Genomic DNA, 14,994 nt, shown 5'->3' with positions numbered 1-14,994 from the left:
CACAGTGTTGTCGTATCTTACGGTGTGGAACGTATGATGGTTGAAATAGTATGTATCTTAGTAATTTGTAACTATATAGCCAAATACGAAAATGCATGACAATACCTAAATATTTCAGACACAATTAAGAAGAAATATTTAGACTCGTGCACTGTCTCGTTTTTGTCTTTCAATTAAGTTGATTTTGGATATAGTTTGCCTAATAAAAAAATAAGAGAATGTTGCCTAGCACATAATGAAAAATATAACAATTTTGATGTAAGGTATTGATGATCAAAGAGAGATAAATAATGACCCGTAAACAGAGAGATGAAATGATTGAGTTTAACATGCCGATGCGATGCGTTTGAATAAGGAGGTAAGTTACTATGTAAATCGACAGGCTCAAGGTGGTAGATGAGTTCAACTGCGTTGCAGAGACATGGGTCTAAAAAGGAATAGTTTATCAGAACGAGTTGAACTCAGACTGAATGAGGTCAAGATTATGATTGTTTGATTGAAGTTAAAGTAGTGTAGGTATAAATATCTTTCTACAACCTTGCTTACATCACTAAGCAATTATTTGGTATGTGTAACTACGTTTTCAAAATAAGATTGAATATTTATATCATAGACAGTTCCAAAGACGAAGCAATTTAACAAAACGGAGATAATTGCTTTAAAGGTTTTGACAGGATGAGGTATTTTAACTTCTTTTTCTTTAGGAAGAATATGTGCTCATGCCCAAGCTGAATGTCATAGCAATCTCTATATAATTGATACCAGAATCAATTGCTTTTGATATAAAATTGGAATTGTATTCAGGTACCTTCACACTTATGTTTGGTTTTCTATATTTTGTACCAATCAACAATCGTGTGCCTGCAATGTCTGATGTCACATATGCCATCAAGTTATCTTGCGGATAATTAGTACACCCTCTTAAATTAAAAAGGGGGAAATCAAGTCAGTGGTTTCGATAGCGGGAGTGAACCAGGTTTTAATAAGATAATAATGTAGACCTCAAGAAGAAAAGTGACAGAAATACTTAAAAGCATGAACAACTTACATGCTCATTCGATCCGATATATGAGAATAAGCCAATGATTCTAGGTAGACTCATGGGGAAAACATAGTACAGAAAAACAGACACAACACGCTACAATGCCTAACACACAGTCAAGGGAAGACGTAAAATTAGCATCCAACGGACAAACATCGCATTGCCTGACAAAGAATGAAATCAGTACACAAACTTCGATAATGCCTAACGAATATTTAACAGAAGACAGACACCTCCTATCATTACAATATGTATCTGTTACTCAAAAAGGACAGACACATAACAATAAACCGCCTAACAGACACTCAAGGGGGGACAGACACATAATCCACAAGGCCTAACAGACACTCAAATGAAGACGGACGAGTAATATCACCGTGCCTTACTGAAACTCGATTGAAGACGGACACATAATTTCATAAGGCAAAACAGACACCCAATTAAAGACGGACACATAACAAAACAATGCCTTACAGACAATCAATAGATGACGGACACATATAATCACAATGCCTAACTAGAAATCAATGTTATACGGACACCTAGCATAATCATACCTTACAGACTCTAAACGAAGGAAGGACACATAACATCGCAAGGCCTAACATATACTCAATGAAAGACGAACACATAACATTGAAATGCTTTACTGGAAATCAATGTTATACGGACACCTAGCATAATCATACCTTACAGACCCTTAACGAAGGAAGGACACATAACATCGCAAGGCCTAACATATACTCAATGAAAGACGAACACATAACATTGAAATGCTTTAATGGAAATCAATGTAATACATACACTAAGCATTAAAGGGCATAACTGACAATCAATGGAGTATGGAGACACCTCACATAACACTGCCTAACTAACACTCAATGAAGACGGACGTTCTACATTGCAATGCCTAACTTACAACCAATGTAACATGGACGCATAACATAACAACACCTAACAGACACGCAATGATATACTGACACATTACATTAAAATGCCTAACTCACACAGGCAATCAACGAAGGATGGACACGTAACATAACAAACCAAACTATCAAACATACATTCCATGAAATATGGATAAATAACATTTCAATGCCAAACTAAAAATTAATTAAAGTCGAACACATACCATTAACATTCTTAACTGACATTGAATGAAGACGAACATACACCATTAAAATTCCTAACTGAAAATCAATAACTCGAATCAAAACGGACACATAACATTGTAAAGCCTAACTGACACTCAAAATAATACAAACACCTAACATCACACTACATGTTCCTAACAGACACTCAATGAAAGACGTACATAATACATCGCAAAGCCCATCATACACTTAATGGGAGTCAAACATATAACATTCAAATGCAAAACTGACAATAAATGCTATACGGACACTTCACTTTGCTTTGCCTTGCCTACCTAACACTCAATTAAAGAGAGACGTTTAATATTGCAATGCCTAAATGAAAATTAATGTAATATGGACACTTCACTCTGCATTGCCTTGCCTTCCTAACACTCAATGAAAGACGGACGTTTAACATTACAGTGCCTGACTGACAACCAATGTAATATGGACACTTAACATAATAATACCTAACATAGCTTTCATAACAGACGGATACATAACAGTACAATGGCTAACTGTCACTTAATGAAAGACGGACAAATGACATCATAATGCCTAACAGACAAACAATTAAAACCAGACACATAACAAAACGATGCCATTACAGACATGCATCGGCAGAGAGACACATACTATTGCAATACTTCACTGACACCTAATAAACGACACATATTTTAACAATGCAAAAAATGCGGTCACTCAATGTAATACGGACCCATAATATTACAAAGCCTAGTTGAAACTTAACTAAATACGGATATTTAACATAACAATGTCTAAAAATAGTTACAGGAGGTAGACACATTACATCACAATTGACACTCATCGAACGATGCATATATATCATCACAAGACCTAACGGATACTCAATTGAAGGTGAATACATATTATCACAAGACCTAACGGATACTCAACTGAAGGTGAGGACATATTATCACAAGACCTAACGGATACTCAACTGAAGGTGAGGACATGTTATCACAAGACCTAACGGACACTCAATTAAAGGTGAGCACATATTATCACAAGAACTAACGGATTCTCAATTGAAGATGAGCACATATTATCACAAGACCTAACGGATACTCAATTGAAGATGAGCACATATTTTCACAAGACCTAAAGGACACTCAATTGAAGATGAGCATATATTTTCACAAGACCTAACAGATACTCAATTGAAGATGAGCACATATTATCAAAGACCTAACGGATATCAAATCGAAGATGAGCACATATTTTCACAAGACCTAACGGATACTCAATCGAAGATGAGCACAAATTATCACAAGACCTAACGGATACTCAATCGAAGGTGAGCACATATTTTCACAAGACTTAACGAATACTCAATTAAAGATGAGCACATATTTTCACAAGAACTAACGGACACTCAATCAAAGATGAGCACATATTTTCACAAGACCTAACGGATATTCAATTGAAGATGAGCACATATTATCACAAGACCTAACGGATACTCAACTGAAGATGAGCACATATTATCACAAGACCTAACGGATACTCAATTGAAGATGAGCACATATTTTCACAAGACCTAACAGATACTCAATTGAAGATTAGCAAATATTATCACAAGATCTAACGGACACTCAATTGAAGATGAACACATGTTATCACAAGACCTAACGGATACTCAACTGAAGATGAGCACATATTATCACAAGACCTAACGGACACTCAATTGAAGATGAGCATATATTATCACAAGACCTAACGGATACTCAATCGAAGATGAGCACATATTATCACAAGACCTAACGGATACTCAACTGAAGATGAGCACATGTTATCACAAGACCTAACGGACACTCAATTGAAGGGGAGCACATATTATCACAAGACCTAACGGATACTCAATCGAAGATGAGCATATATTATCACAAGACCTAACGGATACTCAATCGAAGATGAGCACATATTATCACAAGACCTAACGGATACTCAATTGAAGATGAGCTCATATTAACACAAGGCCTCACACAACTTCAACGAAAGACGGACACGTAAAATTACAATACCTAGCATACAAACTAAGTAAAATTCACACGTTACATTACATAAACAGTCTTACTCTCATCAAGTATACCTAAGTTCACACATTTGAAGAGCAGGTAAAGAAATTTAATTTCTTTAGAAGTTATTTTGAAAACGTGTTTAAATCATAATGAACATAAATCAACATCCTCACAAACGAAAATTAATCTTGTAAATTATTATGGACATCCCTCGATTTGAAACATCAAAAGCAACACCATATGGCGAAACAAAATCATCTTCAAATTTTATTCAAACCTGTATATCACTTGCAGTGTTCAGTTATATTTTAATCACAGATACAGTGTTTTAAGGAGGATATACTTATGTAAGTAGTTTGCCTGATGTATTGTGCGAGGTATTCCTTTTATTAAAAAATGTTTACTTTAGACTAATTCTACCTATGGCAATTACGGTAGACAACTAGATTTGTGAATGAATTATACTTAAATGTTGAATGACATACTTGCTATTTTCATTTTAAAAGTAATGATTTCTATCCTTCTTTTATGGGTTAAGTACAACATTAATCGTTACAGTTATATGTTTGACCAGGGCATTATTAGTGCAGCTACTATTAAGCACGGAAATTACACGATGTCTTCGCAGAGATTGACCTTACTTTTGGCGGTCCTAATACTGTCATACACAGCACAATGACGATCCCAAAAATACTGCTACGATCAGGCGCGATACCATTTTGCAAGTCGGAGAAGTTGAATATTGGGCGTTAACAGGTTAATCTTTCATGACCATGAATGAACTGTCTAAATTTTTGTCATGACTGCTGTTTGTATTTCTTGACTTTCAAGAGGGTCTTTCTTTTGAAATTTACTTTGTTGTTTATGTGTTTTAACCTTTGTTGACATGTGTGCATTTTCATTAAGGATGGAACAAGTTCATAGGATTAACAATATAACTTAAGACAGCGGTCCAAACAGTCAGTACGATCCAAATTCTTTGAGAAGCTTAAATCACTGTAATATATCTGTTGTGGATTTATGAGGCAATACATGGATTGAATTGAGATTTGCTTGTTTTCTTTGGGTTTTTTAATATATAATATGTGATGCCAGTGTCTTTTTGCAAACATATTCTTAAATCACATAAAACCGCAAATGTTTAATCTACAATCCAGATTTCAAATTTATCTTTCATGTTGGTCTCTCTCCAATATATTAAACTCACGCACAATTGTTCTGAGCGTGCTTTCTTTGCACTGTATTAATTTAAACAAGACTAACGTTAGAAACAATGTCTGCTCCTCGATAGAGGTTACACATTTGGAAAAAGAAAGCGCAAATTGAAAAATATTACTTATCATTTTTTCAATTCGTTTTGGACAAAAGCACGCGTATCAACACTTTAGTTCAATGTTAAATGGCAATGGGTCAAGCGAGTTTTAAATCAAAAGAAAAGAAAGAAACAATTCGTAGGAGATGTGCAAATTGGACAAATAGCAGTCACAGACTGCCAAATCAACCGCAGAAATAAGTACAATTCATTGTAACTGTTTTATGCAAATGCTGGAAAAAGTAATACTTCAGACACAATTAAGTACTTCAAATAAGCAAAGATCAATAACTTTCATACTAAAAACAATATTGCCTATACATGCGGTCTGAAGTCCTGACCTCAAAGACTGGCAAACAAACTCAAATGCTATAGTACTGATGTCCATAATTAATATTTCAATTCCATCAGGACATTTCACTTACATTTTTAAGTCTCCCCAGCGTTACTTTTTGCTTTCGCGTACTACATATCAATGAGCAACTGCTCACGAAATACAAATAATCTTACTTTAACATTTACTATATAACGTTTCGTGGTAATTGCTGTGTTTTCAGTTTTCACACATACTATGCCGATGATACACAGACGAGAGACTCAGCATAAACACTCTGGTTTATTCTAAGCTATGTATACTTTTGTTATGTCTTAATAAAATATGATAACAACAATGTTATCTTGTTTACAGTTTGTATTGCTTTGGATTGCTGTATTGTTATTATGCGTCATACATATTGCTTACAACAATATTTTGAATGATGGAAGCATGTACTTTGAGTGCTTGAGCGAATGGTATGCCATAAAACCGACAGCGTTAGTGTTTATTAGGTATAGATATTAGTGTTTAAAGCTGATTTCCGTGTATGAATTGCCAAAGGATACCAGCTGTGTATCTCCTGAAGTATTTTAGCTTCAATTTGTATCTTTATCAGATCACCTTCATCTCACTGAGATATGTTGTCCAAAACTATATGTGTGTAAAAAAAAATGGTCTGACATAAGATTATTTCAAGTCACCTCCAATCAATTCTGGACTATTTGCCTCAGTAAATTCAGTATTTGGACTCGATGCCATGCATTTTTTTCTAAAATTGATAACGAATATATAACACATAACATTACAAGCCTTACATACACTCATTGAACGACGGACAAAAACCAATACAAAGACTTACTGGCACTCAACATAATACGGACATATAGCATTACAATATCTAACTGGCACTTAACATAATACGGACATAAAGTATTACAATACCTAACTGATACTCAATGGCATACGGACATATAACATAACAAGGCCTAATTGACACTTAACACAATACGGACACATAACACAACTATGCCTAACTGGTACTCACTGGAATACGGACACATACAATTACAATGCCTAACTGACACTGTACACAATACGAACACATAACATTACAATGCTTACTGACACGCAATGGAATACGGACACATAACATTACAATGCCTAACTAACACTCAATGGATTATGGACACATACCATAACTATGCCTAACTGATACTCAATGGCATACGGACACATAACATTACAATGCCTAACTGACCCTAAATGGCATACGGACACATAACATCACAAGGCCTAACTGACACTCAACAAAATACGGACACATAGCATTACAATGCCTTACCGACATTCAATGGCATTCGGACACATAACATTCCGATGCCTAACTGACACTCAATGGAATACAGTCAAAAAACATTCCAATGCCTAACTGACACCACTCAATGAAAGACGGACATACAACATCACAATGCCTTACTGACACTCAATGGAATACAGTCACATAACATAACGATGCCTTACTGACGCTCAACCCAATACGGGCACATAACATTACAATGCTTGACTGACACTCAATGTAATACGGACATATAGCATAACAATTCCTAACTGACATTCAATGGCATTCGGACACATAACATTCCAATGCCTAACTGACACTCGATGGAATACGGACATATAACATTACAATGCCTAACTGACACTCGATGGAATACAGTCAAATAACATTACAATGCCTAACTGACACTCGATAGAACACATTCACATAACATTACAATGCTTACAAGGCAATCAATGGCATACGGACACATAACATAACAATGACTTAATGACATCCAGTGGAATACGGACACATAACATAACAATGCCTAACTGACATCCAGTGGAATACGGACACATAACATAACAATGCCTCACTGGCACTCGATGGCATACGGACACATAACATGACAATGCCTAACTGAATCTCAATGGAATACGGGCACATAACATTACAATACTTAACTGACACTCATTGGTATACGGACACATACCATAACAACGCCTTACTGGCACTCGATGGCATACGGACACATAACATTACAATGCCCAACTGACACTCAATCGCATACGGACACATAGCATTTCTATGCCTAAAAGACACTCAATGGAACACGGGTACATAGCATAACTATGCCTAACTGACGCTCAATGGAATACGGACACATAACATTACAATGCCTAACTGACGCTCAATGGAATACGGACACATAACATTACAATGCCTAACTGACGCTCAATGGAATACGGACACATAACATTACAATGCCTAACTGACACTTAATGGAATACGGACACATAACATTACAATGCCTAACTGACGCTCAATGGAATACGGGCACATAACATTACAATGCCTAACTGACGCTCAATGGAATACGGACACATAACATTACAATGCCTTACTGACACTCAATGGAATACGGGCACATAACATTACAATGCCTAACTGACGCTCAATGGAATACGGACACATAACATTACAATGCCTAACTGACGCTCAATGGAATACGGACACATAACATTACAATGCCTAACTGACGCTCAATGGAATACGGACACATAACATTACAATGCCTAACTGACACTTAATGGAATACGGACACATAACATTACAATGCCTAACTGACGCTCAATGGAATACGGACACATAACATTACAATGCCTTACTGACACTCAATGGAATACGGACACATAACATTACAATGCCTAACTGACGCTCAATGGAATACGGGCACATAACATTACAATGCCTAACTGACACTCAATGGAATACGGGCACATAACATTACAATGCCTAACTGACGCTCAATGGAATACGGACACATAGCATTACAATACCTAACTGACGCTCAATGGAATACGGACACATAACATTACAATGCCTAACTGACACTCAATGGAATACGGACACATAACATTACAATACCTAACTGACACTTAATGGAATACGGACACATAACATTACAATACCTAACTGACACTTAATGGAATACGGACACATAACATTACAATGCCTAACTGACGCTCAATGGAATACGGACACATAACATTACAATGCTAACTGACGCTCAATGGAATACGGACACATAACATTACAATGCCTAACTGACACTCAATGGAATACGGACACATAACATTACAATGCCTAACTGACACTCAATGGAATACGGACACATAACATTACAATGCCTAACTGACGCTCAATGGAATACGGACACATAACATTACAATGCCTAACTGACGCTCAATGGAATACGGACACATAGCATTACAATACCTAACTGACACTTAATGGAATACGGACACATAACATTACAATGCCTAACTGACGCTCAATGGAATACGGACACATAACATTACAATGCCTAACTGACGCTCAATGGAATACGGACACATAGCATTACAATACCTAACTGACACTTAATGGAATACGGACACATAGCATTACAATGCCTAACTGACACTCAATGGAATACGGACACATAGCATTACAATGCCTAACTGACGCTCAATGGAATACGGACACATAACATTACAATGCCTAACTGACACTTAATGGAATACGGACACATAACATTACAATACCTAACTGACGCTCAATGGAATACGGACACATAACATTACAATACCTAACTGACACTTAATGGAATACGGACACATAGCATTACAATGCCTAACTGACACTCAATGGAATACGGACACATAGCATTACAATGCCTAACTGACACTCAATGGAATACGGACACATAGCATTACAATGCCTAACTGACGCTCAATGGAATACGGACACATAGCATTACAATGCCTAACTGACGGCTCAAATGGAATACGGACACATAACATTACAATGCCTAACTGACACTCAATGGAATACGGACACATAACATTACAATGCCTAACTGACGCTCAATGGAATACGGACACATAACATTACAATGCCTAACTGACGCTCAATGGAATACGGACACATAACATTACAATGCCTAACTGACGCTCAATGGAATACGGACACATAACATTACAATGCCTAAATGGAACTCAATTGAATACAGACATATAATATCATGATGCCTTACTGACTATCAATGACAAACGGACACACAACATTACAATACCTAACTGACACTTAATGGAATACGGACACATAACATAACAATGCCTTACTGACACTCAATGGAATACGGACACATAACATTACAATGCCTAACTGACGCTCATTGGCATACGGACACATAATATTACAATGCCTAAATGGAACTCAATTGAATACAGACATATAATATCATGATATCTTACTGACTATCAATGACAAACGGACACACAACATTACAATGCCTAACTGACATTCAATGAAATACAGTCAAATAACATTACAATGCCTAACTTGCACGCAATGGAATACGGACAAATAGAATTACAATGCCTAACTGACACTTAATGGAATACGGACACATAACATTACAATACCTAACTGACACTTAATGGAATACGGACACATAACATTACAATGCCTAACTGACACTCAATGGAATACGGACACATAACATTACAATGCCTAACTGACACACAATGGAATATAGACATTTAACATTACAATGCCTAACTGACACTCAATGGCATACGGACACATAATAGTACAATGTCTAACTGAGACGCAATGGAATGAACTATCTTTGTTCTTTATGTGTGTAAACCTTTGCTTTCCAGTGTGCAATTTCCTTAAAGATGGGATTCAATCATATGAGTTATAACTCAACTAAAAACAGCCGTCAAAACAGTCGGTACGATCAAAGTTTTTTTTGTAAAGCTTTAATCACTGTTTATCTATGTTGTGTATTTATGAGACAATACATATATTGAGTTGGGAATTGCTTGTGTTTTGCTGTTTGTTTTATTATCTAATAGAAGGTATTTCGAAGTGCCGGTCCAGCAATCGTACACGGGACCACTGCTTGCAATATATATGCAAAAAGCTACAGAAAAATGCTCAGTAGCAAAACGTTTAAACATAAACCCGGTTTAGTGGCAATGGGCAATGCCAAAGACATAGAACACAAATTCACAGACAAGAAACATAGAACAGCACACAACTCTACAAACAGCACAGTGCATAAATACTATATATATTTATATAAATAATTGGTATGTTTATCAAGAATTGTTAGGTACCGCCTTGGAACGGTCAGTAAAATGTAAATTTACTGGGGGTTTAAACCAGTTTATGTGCACAAACCTCACTCTTATCCCAACAATTCTTAATAAAGATAAAACGCAAAAGATAAATCTTATCAAAGTATGCATTAACTTGAGGAAACTTATCAATAAAACAAATAATAATAATAAGCGAAAAGGTAAACCCCAAGTACTTCAATGATAAGAGATCCCAACTCTATCTGCAGACGGAGGGAAACAATTCAGAGCACCTAATGCAAATACTTTTCAAAGATACGATGCAGTCATCGTTAGAAACCAAAAATATCACACACAGTCTGCCTTAAAAGGTTTTACACACAGTTTTACTGTGTGATCATAGAGTTTCATAATAAAAAGCATCATTGTACTAAAACTAGGAACAAATAAAGAAAAACATTATTAAAAATAAAAGCAACTAGTATATGCTATTCTCTCCTTCCAAATGATTTGAAAACGTAAAATATTTGAAGAAATTTAAGTCACAGCCAAAACACTCGGGAGTCAGTCAACACTTGTCCGCGAAAAACGGTTTTAAAGATAACATGAATTAGCAAATTATTCATAAAAATCAAAGCACTGAAAGTTTAGTTATGAAAGGGTGCTATATTCAACCCAATATTTTGTTTCAGGTATTCATCTTCAAAAACAAGAAGGCAAGTGCTCTTCAAAATATTGCCTTTATATCCACGGTTTAAATAAAATCCAAGTAATTCATTAAGTCTATCTGTCCAACTACCTGCTGGAAACATTTTAATTTTACGAATTTTCTTTAAAACATCACCATAAAAATCGGGATGAGCAATACTATCAGCAATGAGCGATTTAAGACTACTAATGTACTTCTATATGAGATTATAATGATCATTAACAAATTTTGAGAAAGTTTTCCTTAATTTAAAATTTCGGAAACCCTGTTTTAGAAGTTTTTGCGTCATAAGTTTACTGCGAGAGCTGATTTTTTTTTTACATCTGTACATATTCTAGCAAATCGAATTTACTGTGCAATAAAAACACCATACGATGGTTAAATATGAACATCGCCATCTAAAGAAGGGTAATTAATTATTTTAAAATTAAAATAATCACGTTTATCATAAAGATTGATGCTCAATATATCTTCCTTTACTTCTAGTTGCAAATCTAAATATGATGCTTTTAAAACGGATATATTAGATTTATTAAGTTGCAATTGTGAAGGGTATATCGAATGAATGTTATCTGTAAACACAGGATTATCTAAACTTAGAATATCATCAATATATCTAAACGTGCTATTGAATTTATCAACAAGAGCTAGATCTCCAGACTTAAATAATTTTAACATATATTCACTTTCATAGCAGTATAAAAAGAGGTCTGCAAGTAAAGGTGCATAATTGGCTCCCACTGGAATTCCAATAGTTTGCTTATATATACATTTACCAAATTTCAGAAAAGAATTATTGAGTACAAAATTTAAAACTTCAATGACATCTGTGCATGTCCAATAGATATGTTTATCTGAGCGATCATTAGTAAAAAAAAGCCTTAACATTAACTGCCATGTAAGAAGTTTTCTCCCTCGCAAAAGTTTTTTCGATAAGAGTAGTCAATTTGTTTGTAACTAAAGATTGTGGAATAGATGTATAGAGCGTTGAAAAGACATACGTATTAAGTACTGAGACTTTTTACCGTCTATTTTCAAAATCATTAACTAAATCTAAAGAATTATTGATAGACCAAAAGAGATTAACTCCAGAATTCTCATAAACTTTACTACAGTATTTTTTCACATGAAACTTTATAGCAGTTAAGCAGGATGTAAGTAAAATTGAAACTTGTTTAGTAGAGCAAGAAATAGAATGAACAATAAATCGTGATTTATACGGATTTTAATGCATCTTAGGCAACCAGTGTATTGTAGGAATGTTATCATCATTAAAAAAAATTGAAGTCAGACGCTCTACCAATGGCGCTAACTGCCCCGGATGCCGCACATACTCTCTGATCTTTGCGACTCAGTACATTATTATAATATGATAATAACTAATACTGATTATAATAAGATTGAAAAACATAATCGTCATCGTCATGCTTACAAACGTATTGTTACATCCTTATTACTATCGAGTCGCAGCAATGATGATGTCGTAAATTAAATTTGGGTTATACTTTCGCACTAACCTTAGCGATGAAATGTTGCATGGTTTAGTTCCAAACTGAGCTGGCTTTCCAACATTTATTGGTAAAAAACCCGTTGCTGCATCTCTGAATCTGCTATCCAGGGTAATGAAATAAACTATATATGTTTCGTCTTTGACATAGCATCTTGTAAGAGCTTTCTTAAGTCATGTTGTTCCAGTAGCGGCAAGTCACACTGGAATTGGCTGAACGACGAGTTGGATGGACTATTTAATCATTAGATATAAATGAGCTGCTGAAAACTCCGGACGATTTAATTTCCAATCAGTTAATAGACAGTAGATTATTTGAATCAATAAGAGCTTTATTTTACAGAAACTTATTCAATTTTGTAATTGAATCTTAACTTAATGTGCAGATTTTTTTTATTGTTTTAAATAGCTGCGATTACCATCATATTATTTCAATAAAGATGTTAGGTGGACTAATACAGGGTTTGAGCTAAGAAATTGTATTCATTTTAATGTATTAGAAGTGACATTTCCATTCCTGACTTATTAGAAATTACTAGTCACTATCATACCTGATTATTTTTGCCCATTCATGTGTGCTTTTTTATATATGTTGTCAAATGAATTTCAAACCGTCTTTCAAATATTAAAAAAAAAAACTTAAATGACCATGGTAAAACAACCTGTATTCATGTAGACCTGTTCAGTGTGTGTATACCACGCGATAAATTGCGTCATAAATGCTCCGTCGGAAGGCAATATAATGCTTCGGATCATGACTTTAAACAAAGATAACTGATATTTCTTCACCATTTTTAGCACAGTCTACGCCGCTTACGGAGCCCCACCTTCGGTCTTTTACCAGAGTTTGATTGAGATTTTAGTTTCTTAAAACACTTCGACAAACCTTTTCACAATACGACCGTCTGACGGAGCACTGTCAAAACATTATTTGGGAAACAAGTTTGTCGAAGTGTTTGATGAAACTAATCACCTTATCTTTAAGCGGCATAGACTGCCCTTTTTTTTAAAAATGGTGAAGTAAAAGAAAAGTTATCTTTGATTTAAGTCTTTATTATAATGGTGCCCTCCGAAGTAGCATTTATGACGTGGTATACACACACTGCTATTATAATGTTCTGAAATAAATGTTTGTGGTGTTGTATTGTTGTAACTGATAAACCATAAAACAAGACAAAATCTAAATCCCCTACTACCAACTGGTTGGTATCATCCGGCCCCATTTTTAGAACATTCCTACCCCGTTATAAAACAGGATCTAGCTAAGCTTGCTAGTTTTGTTTTCAATGACAAAGAATATGTAGTTTCCTCCTTTTACAATATGTTGATACTTTTTAAAAGAAGGTAGTTTAAGGATATACTATGAAGAAAAACTCTGAAAATTGGTTGTTTGTTGCCTTATTCCTTTTCGAGCTTAGGGTCATGCATTTCTACTTAATTTGGTGAGACGTTGAATTGGTCAACGCTTATTTCATGTTGTGTAAAATTAAGTTGCAGCATAATATGATTTGGCTAAATGAAATAAAATACGTAAACCTGTTACGATTAAGATGTTTCGAGGTATTTTGGCATGTAGTGGTATTTGTTTAACATAACAATGCGATCCATTCTTCTTGTTTTTATGTTTAAACTATAACTTATAGTGTAAACAAAGGCGCATATCATGATACTCGCCATCACTGTCAAAAACGTTATCATGACAGCTTTAATCGGATGTGTATACAAGCTTGCGCTATCTGTATCACTTGGGGTCACCAT

The sequence above is a fragment of the Mya arenaria genome, chromosome 10, assembly GCF_026914265.1.
Source record: "Mya arenaria isolate MELC-2E11 chromosome 10, ASM2691426v1".
NCBI lineage: Eukaryota > Metazoa > Mollusca > Bivalvia > Myida > Myidae > Mya > Mya arenaria.
The sequence above is the reverse complement of the archived record's forward strand: the minus strand, read 5'-3'. Positions refer to the sequence as shown.